Below are 15,170 nucleotides of genomic sequence, written 5' to 3' on the forward strand. Positions count from 1 at the left end.
AGATTCAACCACCATCGAGAGAGGGGTTAATCTACATGAATTATGTGGTGAGTTTGAGGAATAAGCCACGTAATTCAGTTTAGAGTTCATCCTTTCATGATTTCTTTAATCAATCTACCTTGGTTAGTATGTGAGATGTAACTCTCCTTGGTTGAGATTTTAGAAATTGTGTGGCTGGATAATATATGAGCTTCATCTCTTCTCATGAACAATTAGATCACGAGAGTGGCAATTGGCTATGTTGAGAGAGATTGAATCACCAAGAGATTGGGGTTCAATCACCCACTTGCCATAGATCTATACCCATGATTGAGAAGAATTTGACTAACATCAATTCATGAAAACTAACATCTCTGATCCCTAATGATCCTCTCTATCATTAATTCTCACTTCTTTTGTTCTTAGTGGTTGAAAACCCATCACCCAATTCCCTTCTACATTCTTGCAATTTATTATTCTTGTCATTTACATTCTGTTCATTTACCTCTTGCTATTTACTCTTATGTTTTTTTTAAATTTCTGCACTCTTTAATTTCTTGCAATTTACTTTTGATGTCATTTAAGTTTCTTGCACTTTAAGTTTCCGTCATTTACTTGCACTTTATTTCTTTATTCTAGTTCTTTACATTCTTGCCATTTAAATTCTTGCAATTATGTTCAAAAATCAAAATGCTCATGAAATCAAAATCTTATTCGCTTAACTAAATCTACCATTTAACTAAAGTTGCTTAATCTACCAATCTCCGTGGGATCGACCTCACTCTTTGTGAGTTTTATTACTTGATACGACCCGGTATACTTGCCGGTTGTACGTGAAATCTAATTTTTACGTATCAACAAGTCATCCAGTTCCTTGGTGAGCAAAGGGGGTTCGTTCTCCCAAGTTTCATTACCAAATAACTTGTCATTTAGCTTCATGATTGCTCCAAGGTATTTAACAACTTGCTCTTCAGTGACATATTCATCCTCTTCAGAGGAAGAATACTCATCAGAGCTCATGAATGGCAGAAGTAAATCAAATGGAATCTCTATGGTCTCAGTGTGAGCCTCAGATTCCCATGGTTCCTCATTAGGTAATTCATTGGAGGTCATTGGACGCCCATTGAGGTCTTCCTCAGTGGCGTTCACTGCCTCTTCCTCCTCTCCAAATTCGGCCATGTTGATGGCCTTGCACTCTCCTTTTGGATTTTCTTCTGTATTGCTTGGAAGAGTACTAGGAGGGAGTTCAGTAATTTTCTTGCTCAGCTGTCCCACTTGTGCCTCCAAGTTTCTAATGGAGGACCTTGTTTTAGTCATGAAACTTTGAGTGGTTTTAATTAGATCAGAAACCATGGTTGCTAAGTCAGAGTGGTTCTGCTTAGAATTCTCTGTCTGTTGCTGAGAAGATGATGGAAAAGGTTTGCCATTGCTAAACCTGTTTCTTCCACCATTATTGTTGTTGAAACCTTGTTGAGGTCTCTATTGATCCTTCCATGAGAAATTTGGATGATTTCTCCATGAAGAATTATAGGTGTTTCCATAGGGTTCTCCCATGTAATTCACCTCTTCCATTGAAGGGTTCTCAGGATCATAAGCTTCTTCTTCAGATGAAGCATCCTTAGTACTGCTTGGTGCATTTTGCATTCCAGACAGACTTTGAGAAATCAAATTGACTTGCTGAGTCAATATTTTGTTCTGAGCCAATATGGCATTCAGAGTATCAATCTCAATAACTCCTTTCTTCTGATTTGTCCCATTGTTCACAGGATTCCTTTTAGAAGTGTACATGAATTGGTTATTTGCAACCATTTCAATTAGTTCTTGAGCTTCTGCAGGCGTCTTCTTCAGATGAAGAGATCCTCCAGCAGAGCTATCCAAAGACATCTTGGATAGTTCAGACAGACCATAATCATAGAAAATACCTATGATGCTCCATTCAGAAAGCATGTCAGAAGGACAGTTTCTGATTAATTATTTGTATCTTTCCCAAGCTTCATAGAGGGATTCACCTTCCTTCTGTCTGAAGGTTTGGACTTCCACTCTAAGCTTACTCAATTTTTGAGGTGGAAAAAACTTTGCCAAGAAGGCATTGACTAGCTTTTCCCAAGAGTTCAGGCTGTCTTTAGGTTGTAAGTCCAACCATATCCTAGCTCTGTCTCTTACAACAAAAGGGAATAGCATAAGTCTATAGACCTCAGGGTCAACCCCATTAGTCTTGACAGTGTCACAGATTTGCAAGAACTCAGCTAAAAACTGATGAGGATCTTCCAATGGAAGTCCATGGAACTTGCAGTTCTGTTGCATTAGAGAAACTAATTGAGGCTTAAGCTCAAAGTTGTTTGCTCCAATGGCAGGGATAGAGATGCTTCTCCCATAGAAGTCGGGAGTAGGTGCAGTAAAGTCACCCGGCACCTTCCTTGCATTGTTGGCATTGTTGTTGTTTTCGGCTGCCATGGTTTCTTCTTCTTTGAAGATTTCTGTTAGGTCCTCTACAGAGAGTTATGCCTTAGCTTCTCTTAGCTTTCGCTTCAAGGTCCTTTCAGGTTCAGGGTCAGCTTCAACAAGGATGCTTTTGTCTTTGCTCCTGCTCATATGAAAGAGAAGAGAACAAGAAAAATGTGGAATCCTCTATGTCACAGTATAGAGATTCCTTGAGGTGTCAGAGGAACAGAAAAATAGAAGGAAGAGGTAGAAGAATTCGAACTTATCAAAAGAGATGGAGTTCGAATTGTTCCTTGAGGAACAGTGTTAGTCCATAAATAGAAGGATGTGAGAAGAGAGGAAGAGTTTTTTTCGAAAAAAAATTTTAAAATCATTTTGAAAAACTTGAATTGATTTTCGAAAACTAAAAGAGGAAAAGAAATCAAGTGATTTTTGAAAAAGATTAGAAATCAAAAAGATATGATTGAAAACTTATTTTGAAAAAGATGTGATTTAAAATATATGATTTGAAAAACAATTTAAAAAGATTTGATTTTAAACATTAATGACTTGCCTAACAAGAAAAGATATGATTCAAACATTAAACCTTTCTCAACAGAAAAGGCAACATACTTGAAATGTTGAATCAAATCATTAATTGATAGCAAGTATCTTTGAAAAAGGAAAGAAATTGATTTTGAAAAAGGTTTGATTGAAAAGATTTGATTTGAAAAAGATTTGATTTTGAAAAATTTTGAAAACTTGAAAAAAATTTGAATTAAAAACAGAATCTTCCCTCTTGTGCCATCCTGGCATTAAACGCCCAGAATGGTGCACATTCTGGCGTTTAACGCCCAAAGCTCTACCCTTTTGGGCGTTAAATGCCCAGCCAGGCGCCCTAGCTGGCGTTTAAACGCCAGTCTGTCTTCTTCACTGGGCATTTTGAACGCCCAGCTTTTTCTGTATAATTCCTCTGCTGCATGTACTGAATCTTCAGTTCCCTGTACTATTGACTTGAAAAGACACAAATTAAAAATATTTTTGGATTTTTAATAATGAGGAATAATCAGAATGCAACTAAAATCAAATAAGAATGCATGCAAGACACCAAACTTAGCAGTTTGTATACTACTGACACTAACAAAATGAGAATGCATATGAGAAACAACAAAACACTCAAGTCAAGAGAATTTAAAGATCAGAGCAATGAAATCATCAAGAACATCTTGAAGATCACTTAAGACACATGAACGAATGCAAGAAGACAGAAACATGCAATTGACACCAAACTTAAAATGAGACTCTATACTCAAACAAGAAATATTTTTGGTTTTTATGATTTTGTAATTTTTTTGTGCTTTTTCGAAAATTATATGAAAAAAAAGAAAATGAAGGTTTCAGAATTCTTAATGAGAATTCCAGGAATCATTGCAATGCTAGTCTAAGACTCCGGTCCAGGAATTAGACATGGCTTCACAGCCAGCCAAGCTTTCAAAGAAAGCTCCAGTCCAAAACTCTAGACATGGCCAATGGCCAGCCAAGCCTCAGCAGATCATTGCTTCAACAGCAAGATTGATAGAAATCAACAGGCTCTTGTGATGATAAGTTGAAACCTCGGTTCAATAAGATTAGACATGGCTTCACAGCCAGCCAGATTTCAACAGATCATCATGAAACTCTAGAATTCATTCTTAAAGAAATTCTGAAAAATACCTAATCTAAGCAACAAGATGAACCGTCAGTTGTCCATATTCGAAACAATCCCCGGCAACGGCGCCAAAAACTTGGTATGCGAAATTGTGATCACTACTTTTCACAACTCAAATAATCCCCGGTAATGAGTCCAAAAACTTGGTGCTCAATACCATGGCATAAACACAACTTCGCACAACTAACCAGCAAGTGCACTGGGTCGTCCAAGTAATAAACCTTACGCGAGTAAGGGTCGATCCCACGGAGATTGTTGGTATGAAGCAAGCTATGGTCACCTTGTAAATCTTAGTCAGGCAGACTCAAATGGTTATGGATGATATATGAATAAAGCATAAAGATAAAGATAGAGATACTTATGTAATTCATTGGTGAGAATTTCAGATAAGCGTATGAAGATGCTTTGTCCCTTCCGTCTCTCTGCTTTCCTACTGTCTTAATCCAATCCTTCTTACTCCTTTCCATGGCAAGCTGTATGTTGGGCATCACCGTTGTCAATGGCTACAGTCCCGTCCTCTCAGTGGAAATGTTCAGCGCACCCTGTCACGGCACGGCTATCCAGCTGTCAGTTTTCGATCATGTCGGAATAGAATCCAGTGATTCTTTTGCGTCTGTCACTAACGCCCCACAATCGCGAGTTTGAAGCTCGTCACAGTCATTCAATCATTGAATCCTACTCAGAATACCACAGACAAGGTTTAGACCTTCTGGATTCTCTTGAATGCAGTCATCAATTCTAGCTTATACCACGAAGATTCCGGTTAAGGAAATCCAAGAGATATCTGATGTGCGGAAAACGATCCGACACAAAACTCACCGACAAGTGTACTGGGTCGCATCAAGTAATAATAACTCACATGAGTGAGGTCGATCCCACAGGGATTGAAGGATTGAGCAATTTTAGTTTAGTGGTTGATTTAGTCAAGCGAATCAAGTATTGGTTGAGTGTTTTGTATTCAACAGCAATTAAACAACAGGAAATGTAAAGTTGCAGAAATTAAAAGGAACTGAAAGTAAAAGGACTGAATCTTAAAGAACAAGAAATTAAATGACTGAAACTCAAAGTGCAAGAAATGTAAATTGCAGTAACTTAAAGTGCAAGAAATATAAATTGCTTGAATGAACTTGGGATTTGAGGATTGGGATTTCAGAATTTAAGCAATGGAAATTAAAGTGCAGCAAGTAATAAAGCAGAAGATGAATTAGAAATACTTAAAATTCAAACAGAGAATGGAAAGGGATTGCAGCAGAGGTTCACAGAAGAACCAAAAGGAAAATGTGATCTCAGGACTCCAGAGACTAGATAGCAAAGTCTAGATCTCAATTGCCTTCCCAGATCCAAATTCCCAAAGCAATTAACAAGAAATTGAAGAAGAAGCAGTAAAGGGAATGTAATTGAACTCAATTATGCAGAAGAGAAATTAAAGAGCTCTTGAGTGGAGATTGAGACAGAATTTCCTCAATTCTTAACACCCAAGACTCAAACAAGAAAAATAAAAAATGCTCAAGCAAGAACCAGGAAGAAGAGAGATCAATTCTCCTCCCCAATTCTCTGAAATCTCAGTTCCTAGCTCTCAATGAAATCTCCAAAATTCAAAAGAAGGTTCCAAATTCAAAAGTAAAGTGAAAAGTCCTAATTACATCAAACTAGCTCCTATTTATACACTTTCTATTCTTGGATCTTGAGATTTGGATGGGCTTTTGATTTGGTGAAGAAATGAATTAAATTGGATTTTTAATTCAATTTGTAGCCCAAAACAATTTGCTTCCAGGAGGCTGCCCTGCCATTGTGGAGGGCAGGGCAGAAAATGATGCATCTGGCCCATTGGTGCGTGCGTGTGATGCGTTGGTGCGTGCAGGACGCTGCCCTGCCCTTGCGGAGGGCAGGGCAGAACTTTTTGGCGCGCCAGAATGGTGCCTGTGCGTGCTGCTGGTGCTGCCGAGTGATGCCTTGGTGCGCCAGTTTGGTGCGCTGGCCGTGCCACAACAAAATGCTGCCCTGCCCTTGCGGAGGGCAGGGCAATGTCTCCAAATTGAAGTCCCGTGTTCGATCCCTGTGTGACGCGCACGCTACCTCTTTTCTTTGATTTTCTTGGCACCAAAGTAAGGCTTAGTTTCTTGTTTCCTCATGGTTCCGTGTTCGATCCTTGTGGCAAGCAATGGTGAACTTTTTCTTTGAATTTCTCCCCTTGGTGAGCCCGATACTGCCCTTGAGGAGGGCAGGGCAATGTTTTGTTCTTCTTGATTCATGGCACCAATTTGTGCTCTGCCCTTGTCGTGGGCAGGGCAGAGTTGCCTCTCAAGCCTTGTTTCCTTATGTTGCCCTCCTAGAGGGCAGTGTGCCCTTGTGGAGGGCAATGCTTGCACTCCTCCTTTATGCGCCACGCCTTTTTCTCCTTGAGCCACGCTTTCTTAAGCCACGCTTCCTCTTTTCTTCTTTTTTTTCACCTACAATAAACCAAAACAACCACTCAAAGTATCACTAAATTCACAAGGCTTATAAATCAATTAAAAATCAATTAAATTCAGCTTAAACCTTATGAGTTAACATTAATTTCATGGTGGTTGTTTGATTTAAAGAAGTTATGCATTTTCACTCCAAATCACTTACTTAGGATGCAAGAAAGTGCATAAAGGCTAATAAAATAAGTGAAATTAGCTTGAAAAATGGGTATATGATGACCAGTCATCAATATCTACCCAATCTAAGGTAGAACGGAGGTGATTGACGGTCACACGTTCATAGGTGAGAATGATGATGAGTGTCACGGATCATCACATTCATCAAGTTGAAGAACAAGTGATATCTTGGAACAAGAACAAGCTGAATTGAATAGAAGAACAATAGTAATTGCATTAATACTCGAGGTACAGTAGAGCTCCACACTTTAATCTATGGTGTGTAGAAACTCCACCGTTGAAAATACATAAGAACAAGGTCTAGGCATGGCCGAATGGCCAGCCTCCCAAAGAGGGTTCAATCATAAAAACATGATCAAAAGATTAAAAATACAATAGTAAAGGGTCCTATTTATAGGAAACTAGTAGCTTAAGGTTTACAAAGATGAGTAAAAGACATAAAAATCCACTTCCGGGCCCACTTACTGTGTGCTTGGGCTGAGCATTGAAGCATTTTCGTGTAGAGACTCTTCTTGGAGTTAAACGCCAGCTTTTGTGCCAGTTTGGGCGTTTAACTCCCACTTTGGTGCCAGTTCCGGCGTTTAACGCTGGGAATTCTGAAGGTGACTTTGAACGCCGGTTTGGGCCATCAAATCTTGGGCAAAGTATGGACTATCATATATTTCAGGAAAGCCCAGGATGTCTACTTTCCAACGCCGTTGAGAGCGCGCCAATTGGGCTTCTGTAGCTCCAAAAAATCCACTTCGAGTGCAGGGAGGTCAGAATCCAATAGCATCTGCAGTCCTTTTCAGTCTCTGAATCAGATTTTTGCTCAGGTCCCTCAATTTCAGCCAGAAAATACCTGAAATCACAGAAAAACACACAAACTCATAGTAAAGTCCAGAAAAGTGAATTTTAACTAAAAACTAATAAAAATATACTAAAAACTAACTAAATCCTACTAAAAACATACTAAAAACAATGCCTAAAAGCGTATAAATTATCCGCTCATCACTGCCTTTTCTGTTGAGAAAGGTTTAATGTCTGAATCATATCTTTCTTGTTAGGTAGGTTATTAATTTTTAAAATCAAATCCTTTTAAATTGTTTTTCAAATCATATCTTCTAAATCAAATCTTTTTAAAACCATAACTTTTCAATCATATCTTCTCAATCACATCTTTTTCAAAATAGTTTTCAATCATATCTTTTTAATTTCTAATTTCAAAATCTTCTTCAAAAATCACTTGATTTCTTTTCCACTTTTAGTTTTCGAAAATCATCAATCAATTTTTCAAAATGTTTTTTAAAAATCTTTTACTTTGTTTTCGAAAATTTCTTCCCATCTTCTCACATCCTTCTATTTATGGACTAACATTCCTCCTTAATACACAATTCGAACTCCATCTTTCTTGATAAGTTCGAATTCTCTACTCCTTCCTTCTATTTTTCTTTTCCTCTGACACCTCAAGGAATCTCTATACTGTGACATAGAGGATTCCATATTTTCTTGTTCTCTTCTCTTTCATATGAGCAGGAGCAAAGACAAAAGCATTCTTGTTGAGGCTGACCCTGAACCTGAAAGGACCTTGAAGCGAAAGCTAAGAGAAGCTAAGGCACAACTCTCTGTAGAGGACCTAACGGAAATCTTCAAAGAAGAAGAACCCATGGCAGCCGAAAACAACAACAATTCCAACAATGCAAGGAAGGTGCTGGGTGACTTTACTGCACCTACTCCCGACTTCTATGGGAGAGGCATCTCTATCCCTGCCATTGGAGCAAACAACTTTGAGCTTAAGCCTCAATTAGTTTCTCTAATGCAACAGAATTGCAAGTTCCATGGACTTCCATTGGAATATCTTCAACAGTTTTTAGCTGAGTTCTTGCAAATTTGTGACACTGTCAAGACTAATGGGGTTGACCCTGAGGTCTACAGACTTATGCTATTCTCTTTTGCTGTAAGAGACAAAGCTAGGATATGGTTGGACTCACAACCTAAAGAAAGCCTGAACTCTTGGGAAAAGCTAGTCAATGCCTTCTTGGCAAAGTTATTTCCACCTCAAAAATTGAGTAAGCTTAGAGTGGAAGTCCAAACCTTCAGACAGAAGGAAGGAGAATCCCTCTATAAAGCTTGGGAAAGATACAAACAATTGTTCAGAAAGTGTCTCTCTGACATGCTTTCTGAATGGAGCATCATAGGTATTTTCTATGATGGTCTGTCTGAACTGTCCAAGATGTCTTTGGATAGCTCTGCTGGAGGATCTCTTCATCTGAAGAAGACGCTTACAGAAGCTCAAGAACTAATTGAAATGGTTGCAAATAACCAATTCATGTACACTTCTGAAAGGAATCCTGTGAACAATGGGACAAATCAGAAGAAAGGAGTTCTTGAGATTGATACTCTGAATGCCATACTGGCTCAGAACAAAATATTGACTCAGCAAGTCAATATGATTTCTCAAAGTCTGTTTGGAATGCAAGCTACACCAGGCAGTACTAAGGACGCTTCATTTGAAGAAGAAGCTTATGATCCTGAGAACCCTTCAATGGAAGAGGTGAATTACATGGGAGAACCCTATGGAAACACCTATAATTCTTCATGGAGAAATCATTCAAATCTCTCATGGAAGGATCAACAGAGACCTCAACAAGGTTTCAACAACAATAATGGTGGAAGAAACAGGTTTAGCAATGGCAAGCCTTTTCCATCATCTTCTCAGCAACAGACAGAGAATTCTAAGCAGAGCCACTCTGACTTAGCAACCATGGTCTCTGATCTAATCAAAACCACTCAAAGTTTCATGACTGAAACAAGGTCTTCCATTAGGAATTTGGAGGCACAAGTGGGACAGCTGAGTAAGAAAGTTACTGAACTTCCTCCTAGTACTCTTCCAAGCAATACAGAAGAGAATCCAAAAGGAGAGTGTAAGGTCATCAACATGGCCGAATTTGGAGAGGATGAAGAGGCAGTGAACGCCACTGAGGAAGACCTCAATGGATGTCCACTGACCTCCAATGAGTTCCCTAATGAGGAACCATGGGAATCTGAGGCTCACACTGAGACCATAGAGATTCCATTGGATTTACTTCTGCCATTCATGAGCTCTGATGAGTATTCTTCCTCTGAAGAGGATGAGTATGTCACTGAAGAGCAAGTTGCTAAATACCTTGGAGCAATCATGAAGCTAAATGACAAGTTATTTGGTAATGAGACTTGGGAGAACGAACCTCCTTTGCTCACTAAAGAAATGGATGACTTGTCTAGGCAGAGATTACCTCAAAAGAGACAAGATCCTGGGAAGTTTTCAATACCTTGTACCATAGGCACCATGACCTTTAAGAAGGCTCTGTGTGACTTAGGGTCAAGCATAAACCTCATACCTCTCTCTGTAATGGAGAAGCTAGGGATCTTTGAGGTGCAAGCTGCAAGAATCTCACTAGAGATGGCAGACAATTCAAGAAAACAAGCTTATGGACTTGTAGAGGATGTTCTGGTAAAGATTGAAGACCATTACATCCCTGCTGATTTCATAGTCCTAGAGACTGGAAAGTGCATGGATGAATCCATCATCTTTGGCAGACCCTTCCTAGCCACAGCAAAGGCTGTGATTGATGTGGACAGGGGAGAATTGATCATTCAAGTGAATGAAGAATCCTTTGTGTTTAAGGCTCAAGGATATCCCTCTGTCACCATGGAGAGGAAGCATGAAGAGCTTCTCTCAAAACAGAGTCAAACAGAGCCCCCACAGTCAAACTCTAAGTTTGGTGTTGGGAGGCCACAACCAAATTCTAAGTTTGGTGTTGAACCCCCACATTCAAACTCTAAGTTTGGTGTTGGGAGGTTCCAACATTGCTCTGAGTATCTGTGAGGCTCATTGAGAGCCCTCTGTCAAGCTACTGACATTAAAGAAGCGCTTGTTGGGAGGCAACCCAATGTTATATTTTATCTATTTTCCTTTGTTATTTTATGTTTTCTGTAGGTTGATGATCATGAGAAGTCACAAAATCAGTTGAAAAAGCAAAAACAGAATGAAAAACAGAAAGAAAAATAGCACACCCTGGAGGAAGTAAACGCCAGCAAGGGTAGCAAATGGGCGTTTAACGCCCAGTCTGGCACCATTCTGGGCGTTTAACGCCAGAAAGGGACACCAGACTGGCGTTAAACGCCAGGAAAGGGCAAGAAGTTGGCGTTAAACGCCAGAAATGGGCACTAGCCCGGCATTTAACGCCAGAATTGGCATAGAGAGCATATTTGCTCGCCACTTGGTGCAGGGATGACTTTTCCTTGACACCTCAGGATCTGTGGACCCCACAGGATCCCCACCTACCCCACCACCCTCTCTCTTCTTCTTCACCCATTCACCAATCACCTCAACCACTCTTCCCCAAAAACCCCTCACCTATCAAATCCCATCTTTCTCTTCACCACTCACATCCATCCTTCCTTAAACCCCACCTACCTTACCATTCAAATTCAAACCACTTCCCTCCCAAACCCACCCTCCCATAACCGAACCTTACCCATCTCTCCACTCCTATATAAACCCATCTTCACTCCTTCATTTTCACACACCCTAAACACTACTTCTCCCTCTTTGGCCGAACCATAAAGCCATCTCTATCTCCTCTATTTCTTCTTCTTCTTCTACTCTCTTCTTTCTTCTTTTGCTCGAGGACGAGCAAACCTTTTAAGTTTGGTGTTGTAAAAGCATTGCTTTTTGTTTTTCCATAATCATTTATGGCATCCAAGGCCGGAGAAACCTCTAGAAAGAAGAAAGGGAAGGCAAAAGCTTCCACCTCCGAGTCATGGGAGATGGAGAGATTCATCTCAAGGGTGCATCAAGACCACTTCTATGACGTTGTGGCCTTGAAGAAGGTGATCCCCGAGGTCCCTTTCAAACTCAAAAAGAGTGAATATCCGGAGATCTGACATGAGATCCGAAGAAGAGGTTGGGAAGTTCTTACCAACCCTATTCAACAAGTCGGAATCTTAATGGTTCAAGAGTTCTATGCCAATGCATGGATCACCAAGAACCATGATCAAAGTGTGAACCCAGACCCAAAGAATTGGCTTACAATGGTTCGGGGGAAATGCTTAAATTTTAGTCCGGAAAATGTAAGGTTGGCATTCAACTTGCCCATGATGCAAGGAGATGAACACCCTTACACTAGAAGGGTCAACTTTGATCAAAGGTTGGACCAAGTCCTCATAGATATCTGTGAAGAGGGCGCCCAATAGAAGAGAGATTCAAAAGGGAAGCCGGTTCAACTGAGAAGGCATGACCTCAAGCCCGTGGCTAGGGGATGGTTGGAGTTTATCCAACGCTCAATCATTCCCACTAGCAACCGGTCCGAAGTTACTATAGACTGGGCCATCATGATCCATAGCATCATGATTGGAGAAGAAGTAGAAGTTCATGAGGTTATAGCCCAAGAACTTTATAAGGTGGCAGACAAGTCCTCTACCTTGGCAAGGTTAGCCTTTCCTCATCTCATTTGTCACTTCTGTTATTCAGTTGGAATTGACATAGAGGGAGACATCCCCATTGATGAGGACAAGCCCATCACTAAGAAAAGGATGGAGCAAACAAGAGATCCCACTCATCATGAAATCCCTGAGATGCCTCAAGGGAAGCACTTTCCTCCACAAAACTATTGGGAGCAAATCAACACCTTCCTAGGAGAATTGAATTCCAACATGGGACAACTAAGGGTGGAGCACCAAGAACATTCCATTCTCCTCCATGAAATTAGAGAAGATCAAAGAATCATGAGAGAGGAGCAACAAAGACAAGGAAGAGACATTGAGGAGCTCAAGCACTCCATAAGATCTTCAAGAGGAAGAACAAGCCGCCATCACTAAGGTAGACCCGTTCTTTAATTTCCTTGTTCTTTATTTTCCTGTTTTTTTCGAAAATTGTGCTTTATGTTTATCTATGTTTGTGTCTAATGATCATTAGTGTCTTAGTGTCTATGCCTTAAAGTTATGAATGTCCTATGAATCCATCACCTTTCTTAAATGAAAAATGTTCTTAATTGAAAAAGAGAAGAATTGCATGAATTTTGAATTTTATAACAGATTAATTATTTTGATGTGGTGGCAATACTTTTGTTTTTTGAATGTATGCTTAAACAGTGCATATGTCTTTTGAATTTGTGGTTCATGAATGTTGGCTCTTGAAAGAATGATGAAAAAGGAGACATGTTACTGAGGATCTGAAAAATCATAAAAATGATTCTTGAAGCAAGAAAAAGCAGTGAATACAAAAAAAAGAGAGAGAAAAACGAAAAAAAAAAGAAGAAAAAGAAAAAGAAAAAAATAAAGTTGTGATCCAAGGCAAAAAGAGTGTGCTTAAGAACCCTGGACACCTCTAATTGGGGACTCTAGCAAAGCTGAGTCACAATCTGAAAAGGTTCACCCAATTATGTGTCTGTGGCATGTATCTATCCGGTGGTAATACTGGAAGACAAAGTGCTTTGGGCCACGGCCAAGACTCATAAAGTAGCTGTGTTCAAGAATCATCATACTTAACTAGGAGAATCAATGACACTATCTGGATTCTGAGTTCCTATAGAAGCCAATCATTCTGAATTTCAAAGGATAGAGTGAGATGCCAAAACTGTTCAGAGACAAAAAGCTAAAAGCCCCGCTCATCTAATTAATACTGATCTTCATAGATGTTTTTGGAATTCATTGCATATTCTCTTCTTTTTATCTTATTTGATTTTCAGTTGCTTGGGGACAAGCAACAATTTAAGTTTGGTGTTGTGATGAGCGGATAATTTATACGCTTTTTAGCATTGTTTTTAGTATGTTTTTAGATGTTTTAGTTAGTTTTTAGTATATTTTTATTAGTTTTTAGTTAAAATTCACTTTTTTGGACTTTACTATGAGTTTGTGTGTTTTTCTGTGATTTCAGGTATTTTCTGGCTGAAATTGAGGGACCTGAGCAAAAATCTGATTCAGAGACTGAAAAGTACTGCAGATGCTGTTGGATTCTGACCTCCCTGCACTCAAAGTGAATTTTCTGGAGCTACAGAAGCCCAATCGGCGCGCTCTTAACGGCGTTGGAAAGTAGACATCCTGGGCTTTCCAGCAATATATAATAGTCCATACTTTGCCCGAGATTTGATGGCCCAAACCGGTGTTCCAAATCAGCTCAAGAATGCCCGGCGTGAAACGCCGGAACTGGCACAAGAATGAGAGTTAAACGCCCAAACTGGCACAAAAGCTGGCGTTTAACTCCAAGAGAAGTCTCTACACGAAAATGCTTCAATGCTCAGCCCAAGCACACACCAAGTTGGCCCGGAAGTGGATTTTTATGTCATTTACTCATTTCTGTAAACCCTAGGCTACTAGTTCTCTACATATAGGACCTTTTGCTATTGTATTTTGAATCTTTGGATCATTTTCGATCTTAGGATCATCTTTGGACATCTAGTTCTTAGATCATGGGGGTTGGCCATTCGGCCATGCCTAGACCTTGTTCTTATGTATTTTCAACGGTGGAGTTTCTACACACCATAGATTAAGGTGTGGAGCTCTGCTGTACCTCGAGTATTAATGCAATTACTATTGTTCTTCTATTCAATTCAGCTTGTTCTTATTCCAAGATATTCATTCGCACTCAAGAACTTGATGAATGTGATGATTATGTGACGCTCATCATCATTCTCACTTATGAACGCGTGTCTGACAACCACTCCCGTTCTACAAGCAAACAAGGCCTGAATATTTATCTCTTAGACTCCTTAATCGGAATCTTCGTGGTATAAGCTAGAATTGATGGCGGCATTCAAGAGAATCCGGAAGGTCTAAATCTTGTCTGTGGTATTCTGAGTAGGATTCAATGATTGAATGACTGTGACGAACTTCAAACTCCTGAAGGCTGGGCGTTAGTGACAGACGCAAAAGAATCAATGGATTCTACTCCAACCTGATTGAGAACCGACAGATGATTAGCCGTGCCGTGACAGGGTGCGTTGAACATTTTCACTGAGAGGACGGGACTATAGCCACTGACAACGGTGATGCCCAACATACAGCTTGCCATGGAAAGGAGTAAGAAGGATTGGATGAAGATAGTAGGAAAGCAGAGAGACGGAAGGGACAAAGCATCTCCATTCGCTTATATGAAATTCTCACCAATGAATCACATAAGTATCTCTATCCTTGTTTTATGTTTTATTCATATATCATCCATAACCATTTGAATCTGCCTGACTGAGATTTACAAGATGACCATAGCTTGCTTCATACCAACAATCTCCGTGGGATCGACCCTTACTCGCGTAAGGTTTATTACTTGGACGACACAGTGCACTTGCTGGTTAGTTGTGCGAAGTTGTGATAAAGAGTTGAGATTACAATTGAGCGTACCATGTTGATGGCGCCATTGATGATCACAATTTCGTGCACCACCCCTGCTCAGAGCATGCGCA

General features: G+C 39.9%; 1 non-coding gene across 1 annotated transcript; it reads left to right on the forward strand.

The window, feature by feature from the left end:
- The first annotated feature begins 1,920 nt into the window (after positions 1–1,920).
- Positions 1,921–2,028, forward strand: LOC130970985 (small nucleolar RNA R71). The gene has a single exon (XR_009082226.1). It is a non-coding gene; the product is annotated as a small nucleolar RNA R71 (small nucleolar RNA).
- Positions 2,029–15,170: the final 13,142 nt, after the last annotated feature.

The sequence above is a fragment of the Arachis stenosperma genome, chromosome 3 (assembly GCF_014773155.1).
Source record: "Arachis stenosperma cultivar V10309 chromosome 3, arast.V10309.gnm1.PFL2, whole genome shotgun sequence".
Lineage (NCBI taxonomy): Eukaryota > Viridiplantae > Streptophyta > Magnoliopsida > Fabales > Fabaceae > Arachis > Arachis stenosperma.